The sequence below is a fragment of the Puma concolor genome, chromosome A2 (genome assembly GCF_028749965.1).
Source record: "Puma concolor isolate L17-30 chromosome A2, mPumCon1.1.hap2, whole genome shotgun sequence".
Classification (NCBI taxonomy): domain Eukaryota; kingdom Metazoa; phylum Chordata; class Mammalia; order Carnivora; family Felidae; genus Puma; species Puma concolor.
In genome coordinates this window covers 60,671,297-60,682,040 of record NC_141668.1, presented here as the reverse complement: position 1 = coordinate 60,682,040, position 10,744 = coordinate 60,671,297, and positions in this window count along the sequence as shown.

Genomic DNA, 10,744 nt, shown 5'->3' with positions numbered 1-10,744 from the left:
ATTACAATAGGTAGATGGATTAACTAACTATACAATCTGACTTCGAAAATATAGAAAAGATTATTTAAAATAATGTTATATAAAGGGCTTAGTTGACTTCCTTTTGTTGAATGGTATTCACACTTCAGTGACAGAATTTTTAAAGTTTATGGGTAAAATTAGGAACGCAGTAAAATAGTCTTTAGACCACCTACATTTAGCATACATTAAATTATACAACACATTCCTTTTAGTAAATGCTCTTTCTATAACATTCATTCTAGTTACTGATAGAAACTGCAAACAGGATTATGATATTTAATTAATTCAAAAATGCAGCTGTACTTCAAGCTCTTGGCAGCTATCCAACTACAGTAATGTAAATTTTTAAAGAGAAAGAAAAAAGATACAATTCTACCAGAAATATTTTCACATTTTCTTATTAGTTCTTAATTTGGTGGAGGGGAGGGGCAGGGATATCAGTAGACAGAAGTTCTGGCAAGCATTATACTAGAAATTAGGGTCAGTTTGGGCCAGATATAGACCCAAGACACGACACATGCATGTGAAAATGCCAGGGTATTAAGAAGGTCACCTCAAGATAATATTACCACATCAACTAACTTGGTCAGACTTTTGATTTAAAGTAGAGAAATCTAATGTCAAGTGGCTTGAACCAAAAGGAAACTATATTAACTTCCATAACCAAACTGCAGTGAAGTAAAGCAGGAGTAGAACTAGCTAGAAGGAAGAACTAACACCATTAAACTTGACCTGCTCTTGCTCTGTATGTTACTTTCATTTTCTTCTATTTTAAGTCCACCTTCTAGGTAGAAACATGGCTAACAGCAGCTTCTAAGATCATACACTAACAGTTTAATGATAAGACAATGGAAAGATTCTAGGCAAAAACTGATTGTACTAGCTTCTGTGACTGACCAATAGTTGTGGCTAGGGTTGTGAAATCCAGTTACATTTAGGTTGCCACATTTAGAGAATAATTTGATGGCACCTCCAACAGTTAACCAGAATTGGCATATTACCCAGTAATTCCACTCTTAGGCATATACCTTAAAAAACTGAAGACAAGTGTTCTAACAAATAACAAAGCGTTCCAATAAATTTACCTAGCAGCACTATTCACAACAGCTAAAAGACAGAAACAACCCAAGTATCTATCAACAGATGAAAGAATAAACAAACTGTGGTACATTGATACAAAGGTTCACTATTTAGCCTTAAAAAGAATGAATTGCTGAAGCATGCTGAAACATGGATGAACCTCCAAAACATTCTGCTAAGTGAAAGAAGCTAGACATATATTCCATTCATATGGAACATCCAGAACAAGGCCGTTCATAAAGATAGAGAGTAGATAAGTGGTTGCCAGGGTTGGGGTGGGGGAGGTTTGGGTGGAGGGAGAAATGGGGATAGGGATGGGATCTCCTCTGAGCATGATGAAAGTGTTTTAGAACCAGATAAAGGTGATAGTTGCATTGTAACTGTACTAAATGCCACTGAATTGTTGATTTTTAAATGTTTTCTATGGGATGTCTGGGTGGCTCAGTTGGTCAACCATCCCACTCTCGGTTTCGGCTCAGGACATGATCTCGTGGTTTGTGGGTTCAAGCCCTGTGTCAGACTCCACAGGGACAGCCCAGGACCTGCTTGGGATTCTCTCTCACTCTGTCTCTGCCCTTCCCTGCTTGTGTTCTCTCTCTCTCTCTCTCACTCTCTAAATAGAGAAACTTAAAAAAAATCAAAACAATGCTTTCTATGTGACTTTCACCTCAGTAAGAAAAAAATTTTTCTAATGTTCATCAGCATATAAACTTTAAGATTCCTTCATTTTCTAGACAGAAAACTGTGGGCCTTCAAGAAAGAACTTCAGTGCTTTCAAATATAAATCCTGAAAAGTAATATTCTAATTTCTTTATACTTGACTTTCCACATGGGGTGATATCTTCCTTATCCCACTATAGAATATACCTTATGTGTCTGGAGATATTTTTCCCTGTTCATGATATTGGACTATAAGCAGCCTTCTACACCTGTTATATATCTTCTCATTCTACAAGAACTGTACAGGTCACACAGTTAGGTACTTGGTAAATAAAAGGCCATTAACTTCCATTCAAATGAAGGCAACCAAATATTGACTTCACTGATTCACAGTGAGGTGACTGTAGCCGGTTCTCGATTCCGACTCACCATGTACAACTTTTCTTTCTTTACTTTTCCTTCTTTCCCCTCTTTCCCCTGGCTGCCTACATCCATCTAAACTCTTGGACGCCATTGAAAGAACCCCTCATCAAGCGATAAGAAGTTAAAAAAAAAAAAAAAAAGGTGGAAAACTGCTGGAAAGGCAGGACCTCAGTGGTGACTAGAGCCAGGAATTCTAAATCAGCCAGTGTCCCCCTCCCATTTTCTCCCAGTCTGCCACTCTTCGTGAGCTACCTTTTCATTCTCAGCCCAGCTACTATCCATGGCCGGAAACATGCCCAGCAGCCCCCGGTTTATATCACAGCTTGTTTTAATTGCCTTCTCTTCAAATTATTGGTAAGGGCAGGATCTTCACCCCAGGCTCATGGGGATGACCAAATGCATGACACCTGACTCTGGAGAGATACGACAGGTAGCAGTCTATTAGTGCCCTACTCTCACAGCCCAGGGGAGGACGCTGCTGCATAACATGCAAGACCACACAGGGGGTGTGTTCTGGAACAGAGTGAAAAGCCAGGACCTGTGGGAGGCAGACTCTGTAGTGACAAGAGAGTGAGATGCCTTCGTTCCCACACAAGGATGTGATTGGATTGTTTGAATCATTGTTTGGGCTGGCAAGGAAGTGAAACCTGCCACTTAGGGACAGGCAGCAATTGTATTCATTCTGTTGGATAAGGAGGGTTGCTTGGCTAGGACACTCACTCTGCCTGTGGGAAGAGAGTGAGGAGGGGGACATGCACTTAGGTCATTCTAGGCCCTCCCAGGTTTGGATATTAAGGCAGTACGTGTAATATTAACTTTAGGTCTTACACCACATAGCTTCACCACCAAGAATAGACACCCCCCCCCCCACCCTTTCCCCTTAGTTACAACTTGAAAAATCTAGGAGTGATTATTCTACTTAGCCTATCTTGGATTATGTGCCCATTCTTGATGCCAGGAGTTTAGAGAGCTGTAGTTACCAGCCTCCCTGGGCCATGAGATCCAGGATGAAGTAATGCCTCTCTTTTCAAATGGTGAGGGTGATCAAGAGACAGTATAATTCCTGATCATCTTTCCTTTCTCTCTCTCCTGTTTATCTATATTTCTGCTCTCTTTTTTCTTGTCTTGACTCTGTCTCCTCTCTTCTCTTCACTCCCTTTCCCTTATGTTTTTCTCCCCTTTTGTTCTCTCTCCTTTGTTTCATTCGCTCACTCTCCTTCCCATATTTCCCCACCTGTTTTTAATAATCTATGCCTGCAAAAGTGACATGAAGCCATCACCTATACAAATGGTAGGGATCTGGTGGCCTTTTGCTTGATTTCTGCTTCTTCCTGCATAGTCCAGATCACTAGGGAAAGGCTAAATTGGACAGAGCCTAAATGAGCTGTTTGTCTATCTTTTCTATCCGAATATAAGGAAAATTGCCAAGCATCTTGGAAACCATTCCCCAATGTGGAAACACATTTTCTTTCTTCGTTATAACCTAAAAAGGATTCATGAAACAAAAATTATTTTCTAAAACTTTAGAAGCATTAAACTTGAAATGCAAAAAACCTCTCAGTGTCTTTGTACTTCTTCTGAAAAAGATTTCTTCTGAACTACTTTCCAAAATGTAGTGTCTATAATTAAAATGATTATTGAACCTTTGTCTCCTACTTGCTTTGTGTGAAAAGTTGGTAATGAAAGCATCTTTAATAAGAACCTTACAGCTGAATAAAGGCAATAAAGAGCACACAGTTATTACAGTCAATAAGACAGTTTGGAATTATGTACAAGGGTAATTGAAACACTTCAGGCTCTGAGAAAATAATAGTAACATCTTTAATAATCTATTTGAATACCAGCCAATATCAAGCAGAACCAAACATAATTAAAGTATGTTTAGAGCTATGGGTACTAATACTATTTGCTTCATAACTCCTTTTCTTTGGAGAGTGCCTTATTCACATTCTCCAGTCCTTGGCAGAGTATCTGATTGATGGTAGGGATTCAGTCAATTTCAATGCCTGACTGAATGAATGAGTGCATAAAGGAAGGATGTTGGGTCATCTCATGCAGAAAGAAGACTCCTTTAAGTGGCTTGATGGCCCAAGCTGACCACACATGGTAACCTAGGCTTCCTGGAGCTAGTTTGGGAGTCTCTCCCTGTCACTTTAGTATGGAAGGAAATAAGAGCAACAAATAATCTGTCCCCAAGAATCCTGGATGCCACTGCTAACAATGATCTTATTATGCAAAACTAATCCAAGCCATAAAGGAAAATGACTTCCAAGCTGAGTCTTCATTCTGAAATTTACTTTAAAATCTATGGGAGTATAGAGAAGAAAATCTTAGCAGTTTCGGATCCCTGAGCCGCTGAGATGGGCACCTGAGTGCCTCACTCAGTTGAGTGTTCGACTCTTGATTTTCTCTCAGGTCATGATCCCAGGGTCGTGGGATTGAGCCCTGCATTGGGCTCCACTCTGAGTGTGGAGCCTGCTTAGGATTCTCTCTCTCTCTCTCTCTCTCTCTCTCTCTCTCTCTGTCTTTCTCTTCCTCTGCCCCTCTCCCCCAACTCTTTCTCTCTTAAATAAAGGGAAAAAAAAAAAACTTTAAAAAAGAGTTTCAGAGAAAACAATGTATTGAGACATAAAACATCCCCAATATAATACCCAAAATTTGACAAAACAATAGTACTCTATTCTGTCCCATTTTTAAAAAATATATATTGCATTTAAAAAGTTTTCATAAAAAGATTTTAAAAAATTGTTTATTGACTTGCCAATAGTATTATTTGGGTAATGATTTTTTTTTTAAAGTCAACACAACACAATTTAGATTAAGTTGTAGTTTAATAAAAAAAATTTTTGAAGTTATCCTTCAATTAAATTACATTATGATAAAAGAGTCGAATTTATTTTTACATCTAAACATGTGGTTGCATGTAGCTAACATTCCAAGAGTAAATTTATCTTTACAGATTTAAATATTAATCTGAAAATTGTCAGGATGAGAAATTTTGTCAAATGTTTACTACATATGGTAACAGGGACAAGGGTTCTCTTGAAAATAACTGAATTGACTAGAGAAATGTGACTTTTTGGCCTTCCTTGTGCTTGTAATTTAAATTCATACATGCATATAATACAATAATACACATATAAATGCATTAGTTATCTATTGCTGCATAACAAATTACTTCAAAATTTAGCAGCTTCAAATAGTAAACATTTATTATTTCCATTTTGAGTGTCAGGACTCTGAGTGTGGCTCACCTGGGTGCCTGTGGGTCAGAATCTCTCAGAAGGCAGCAAGCCAGGCCAGGGCTATAGTTATCTCAAAGCTTCAGGAGAGGGGCATCTACTCCCAAACTGACTCACACAGCTATTGGCAGACTTCAGGTCCTCTCTCCAGCTGTTGGCCAGAGACAACAATACCTTGTCATGTGGGTCTATAGGTCAGCTCACAACATCATGCAAGTTTACCTCAGACCAGGCCACAGAACAAGACAGAGGGTGCTCAAGACAGAAATTACAGTCCTTTTATAACTTAATTTCAGAAGTGATATCCCATCCTCCTGCCACATTCTATTTACTAGAAGGGAGTCCATAAATCCAGCCCATGTGCAAGGGGAGAGGATTACACAAGGATATGAAAACCAGGAGAGAGAGATCGTTGGGGGCATTGAAATGTTGTCTACTAGTAAGGTGTGTGTGTGTGTGTGTGTGTGTGTGTGTGTGTGTGCGCGCGCACACGTATGTGTGTGAATGTATATGTATATATACATACATGCATGCATGTCCATACTCCGACACATGTATAGAGAGAGAACTTATGCTTCAGATGTCTGATTGTTAAATCATATATGTGACAAAATACAGTATTCTGACTAGCATTTATAAGACTTCTCTGCCAATTTAGGATAAATTTCTCTGTATCAATAACTCATGAAGTCTAAACTGAACAAAGTAAGGGAAGGATTAGTTATTTTAATGACATCACACAATGAAATCCTATAATGGAAATTCATTTTAAAGAACCATATGACTTCTCTACCCAGTTACCATGCTAATTTCAGGTAGGAGGTCTTCTGTTCCAGGCTCCATGATTTAAAATCCCCTGCTCTCAGGATGCCTGGGTGGCTCAGTTGGTTAAACAATTTACTTTTGATCTCAGCTCAGGTCTTGATCTCAGGGTCGTGAGTTCAAGCCCCATGTTGGGCTTCATGCTAGGCATGGGCCTACTTAAACAACTAAATTAAATTAAATTAAATTAAAAGATAAAAGCCCCTGCTCAGGCCTTCCTCTGGCCTCCCCACGCCCTGATCCTGCCCACCCCATGGGACAAGTGGATGAGCTCACCAGGAGTTCTTGTCCCCTCATCTTTTCCACACTCTATACCTAGAACCCTGATGGGCATGTTCTCCTCTATTCACAAGGGATAGTCAAAGGGTGGCTTTGTGAGGGCATAGATAGAGAGTAGACATGGGCCCACTGATCTTGGGAGAAAATGTAAAATCACACTGAAGCCAGCACAGGTTTAGAATTGAAAATTATATTATTTGGTTAAGCTGGAGTTCTGTCTAGAGGTTTTTTAGCTGCTCCAGGTAGTCTAGGAATGTTTCCAAACTTGAACCACCTCCTGTTTCTATTAAAGTAGCTATTTGGAGAATTGTGTGTGAATTTTGGGAGAAAATGGGTTTATGTAAGTAAGCACTAGAAATGACTCTTTTCCTGAGAGACTTCAAGAAAAATACATGTGGGCAATGTTCCTTGAGAACCACGATGACAAATGTGTCACAGGGTTGGCAAGAGACTGATGCTTCTCTATTTGCTCAGAACCCACAATCACTCTGAAAATTTAAACAATGGCAACACTTAGAACATCAGGTGATAGCATCTTGGGCATAGATTCTGGGGATCAGTGAAGGGGTACTTTGAGGACAGAGAAATAGTTTTTATCTCAGCAGTCTGCTAGGCAGCAGGCATTAGCCAGGAAGAGGAAAGCAAGGGAAAACAGTTGTACAGGATGCTACAAGATGACCTGAATCACTGGGTGACTTTAAGAAATAACTGGGGTCGGGCAGGGGGGCGGAGGGGCCTGGGTGGCTCAGTCGGTTGAGTGTCTGACTTCGGTTCAGGTCATGATCTCGCGGTTTGTGGGTTCGAGCCCCGCGTCAGGCTCTGTGCTGACAGCTCAGGGCTTGGGGCCTGCTTCGGATTCTGTGTTTCCCTCTCTCTCTGCTCCTCCTCTGCTCACACTCTGTCTCTCTCTTAAAAATAAATAAAGTTTAAAAAAAATTTTTTTTAAAAAGAAAGAACTGGGAAGCTCTATAGATCTAGCTTGTAGGGCTTAAGTCATTTCCATCTGCATGTTAAAAGTTAAACAACTAACATGAAATGAAGATTCACAGAAATGAAAGACCTAAGCATGAGAAAGAAAGCCATCAAAATCCCAGAGATGAAAGCAGGGCAAAACGTCTTTGGCCTCGGCCACAGAAACTTCTTATTTAACACATCTGCAGAGGCAAGGGAAACAAAACCAAAAATGAACTATTGGGACCTCATCAAAATAAAAATCTTCTGCACAGTGAAGGAAACAATCAGCAAAACTAAAAGGAAACCAAAGGAATGGGAGAAGTTATTTGCAAATGACATATCAGATAAAGGGTTAGTATTCAATATCTATAAAGAACTTATCAAACTCAACACGCAATAAACAAACAATCCAGTGAAGAAATAGGCAAAAGACATGAATAGACACTTTTCCAAAGAAGACAACCAGATGGCTAACAGATACATGAAAAAATGCTCAACATCACTCATCGTCAGTGAAATACAAATCAAAACCACATGAGATACCACTTCACACCAGTCAGAAAGCCTAAAATTAACAACTCAGGCAACAACAGATACTGGCGAGGATGTAGAGAAAGGGGAACTCTTTTGCACTGCTGGTGGGAATGCAAACTGGTGCAGCTACTCTGGAAAACAGTATGGAGGTTACTCAAAAAACTAAAAATAGAACTACTCTATGACCCAGCAATTGTACTACTAAGTATTTATCCAGAGGATACAGGTATGCTGTTTTGAAGGATCACATGCACCCCAATGTTTATAACCATGCTGTTGACAATAGCCAAAGTATGAAAAGAGCCTAGATGTCCATGGACATACGAATGGATAAAGGAGATGTGGTATATATATATACAATGGAGTATTACTCAGCAATCAAAAAACAAAACAAAACAAAAAGAAATCTTCCCATTTGTAACAACGTGGATGGAACTAGAGGCTATTATGCTAAGTGAAATTAGCCAGTTAGAGAAAGACAAATATCATATGACTTCTCTCATATGATGGAATTTAAGATACAAAACAGATGAACATAAGGGAAGGGAAGCAAAAATAATATAAAAACAGGGAGGAGAACAAAACATAAGAGACTCTTAAATACAGAGAACAAACTGAGGGTTGCTGGAGGGGTTGTGGGTGGTGGGATGGCTAAATGGGCAATGGGCATTAAGGAAGGCACTTGTTGGGATGAGCACTGGGTGTTATACATAGGGGATGAATCACCAGATTCTAGGCCTGAAAGCATTATTACACTATATTCTAACTTACTTGGATGTAAATTAAAAAAGAAAAAGAAAAAGAAAAAAGAAAAATCAAAGAAAAAAAATACAGATAACTAATAGGCATTTCAAAGCTACTCATCTTCACTAAACAAATTAAAGCACTGAGATAAAATTTTTCTCCAATTAGTTTGGCAAAATTCAATAAAATGTCATCCTATAGAGATAGGAACATTCCTAGATATGACTCATTAATACCATCAAGGAATTTCACCTGATGTAACATCCAGAAGCATTTACTACAGCATTGATTATCACAGCAAAAAAGAAAAAAAAATGGCCCAACATAATTGTCCATCAATATAGTAATGAATAAATAAACCATAAGAATAATTACAATGGAATATAATACAAAAATTCAATTCAGTAGTTGAGTTTAAAAGACGGAAGTTCATGAGATGGTAAAGAGAAATATGAAGGCTGAATAAATTATATGGACACTTTTCATTAAAAGGAAAAAACCTACATAGGCAGAAGCAAGTGAGTGAGCCACAGTTTCATAGAGGCTGGAAGATGATATGAGAGTTCTGGGTCAGAGACTAGGGACAGTTTAGTATTCACAGTAACAAGCACAACCAGAGTATGCGTATTTGCACCAATTCCTCCAGCCACAATTTCCAGAGACCTGAGAATCAGGCCAGATGATGTGGTCACATATAATGGGTTGTGTTGGAGGAGAGGAACCCTGAACTTAGAAAACCCAAATATTTTATACTAGGCAGTAAAAGCCTGCCTGGTCTCATCTTTATCATAAGGGAGACATTACATTTATTATGCTGCTTAGTAAAAAACCAAAAATACACCTACTCTTTGCTCAGGAGGCAGACACTATATCTTCCAAGGCTATTCATTATAAACATTTTAAATATAGTCCTGAATAAAAGCACTGAGTGCCTCTTCCTGTAAGACTTGCAGTAACATGAAAGACTCACGGAGAATTCCATGAATTCTCAATATTCTATTTCATTCTCATTTTGTGTCAACAAACAAAAAAATTGTAGCTGTCAATTAAAATGATATATCATTTTACCAAAACTTAAAACAATGAAAATGTTGATACTCTGCTTATCAAATATCATAAAAAGATATATTTATACATATAAGAATATGCTTTGATTGTGGGTGATTATGTTGCTCATTCTCTGTACATTCTTTACAGTAGAAAATGACAGATAATGATGATTTTATATAATAAATATTTTTTAGTCACTTGGAAAAATAGCATCCAGACTTATTACTGCCCTAATTACTCAGGGCAAAATTAGGAAGATAATATTTTAAAAAATTATTTAGCTTTAAAGATAACCATCACATGCATATTTTTTCTCACATATTTTCCACTGAAAAATGTTTCTTAAAAAACAATTATATGTCAACAACTCAACAAGAATCTTTCATTCTGAGAATAACACACATTACCTGTCTAGAAGAATGTAATTAAATAATAGATTTTTGTGCTAAACTTTCAACTTCTTCATTTTACTATTAAAGGAACACTTAATGTGCAGAGACATTAAGCGACCTGACAGTGGCCAACAACTAGTTAATGTCAGAGCTGAGACCAAACCCCACATGCCCTGACTTGGAGCACAGGCTCTTTCTTCTTATCCAAAGCCACATACATGATACGATAGAGCTTTCAAACTGGGGTATGCATACCCCTGCAGGCAATGACAGCATGCCAGGGAGGTAAAGCCACAGGATAAACACAGGGTGTCTTGCCTCAATGTAAATATTACTCAAAGATTTGAGGGAAGTTAGGGGGAGCAACTTTATTTTTATACTAAAACAAGATTGATTGTAAAGCAGAATGTACATTTTACATGGATTTTTCAAAATTCAAGCTGAATTCCTCAGGCTAGACTCCCATCTCATGGAGGTTAAAAAATCTCTCTGCTCACTCTGTTAAGGATGCTTTTTTTTATAAAAACGTGATACCACCCATGT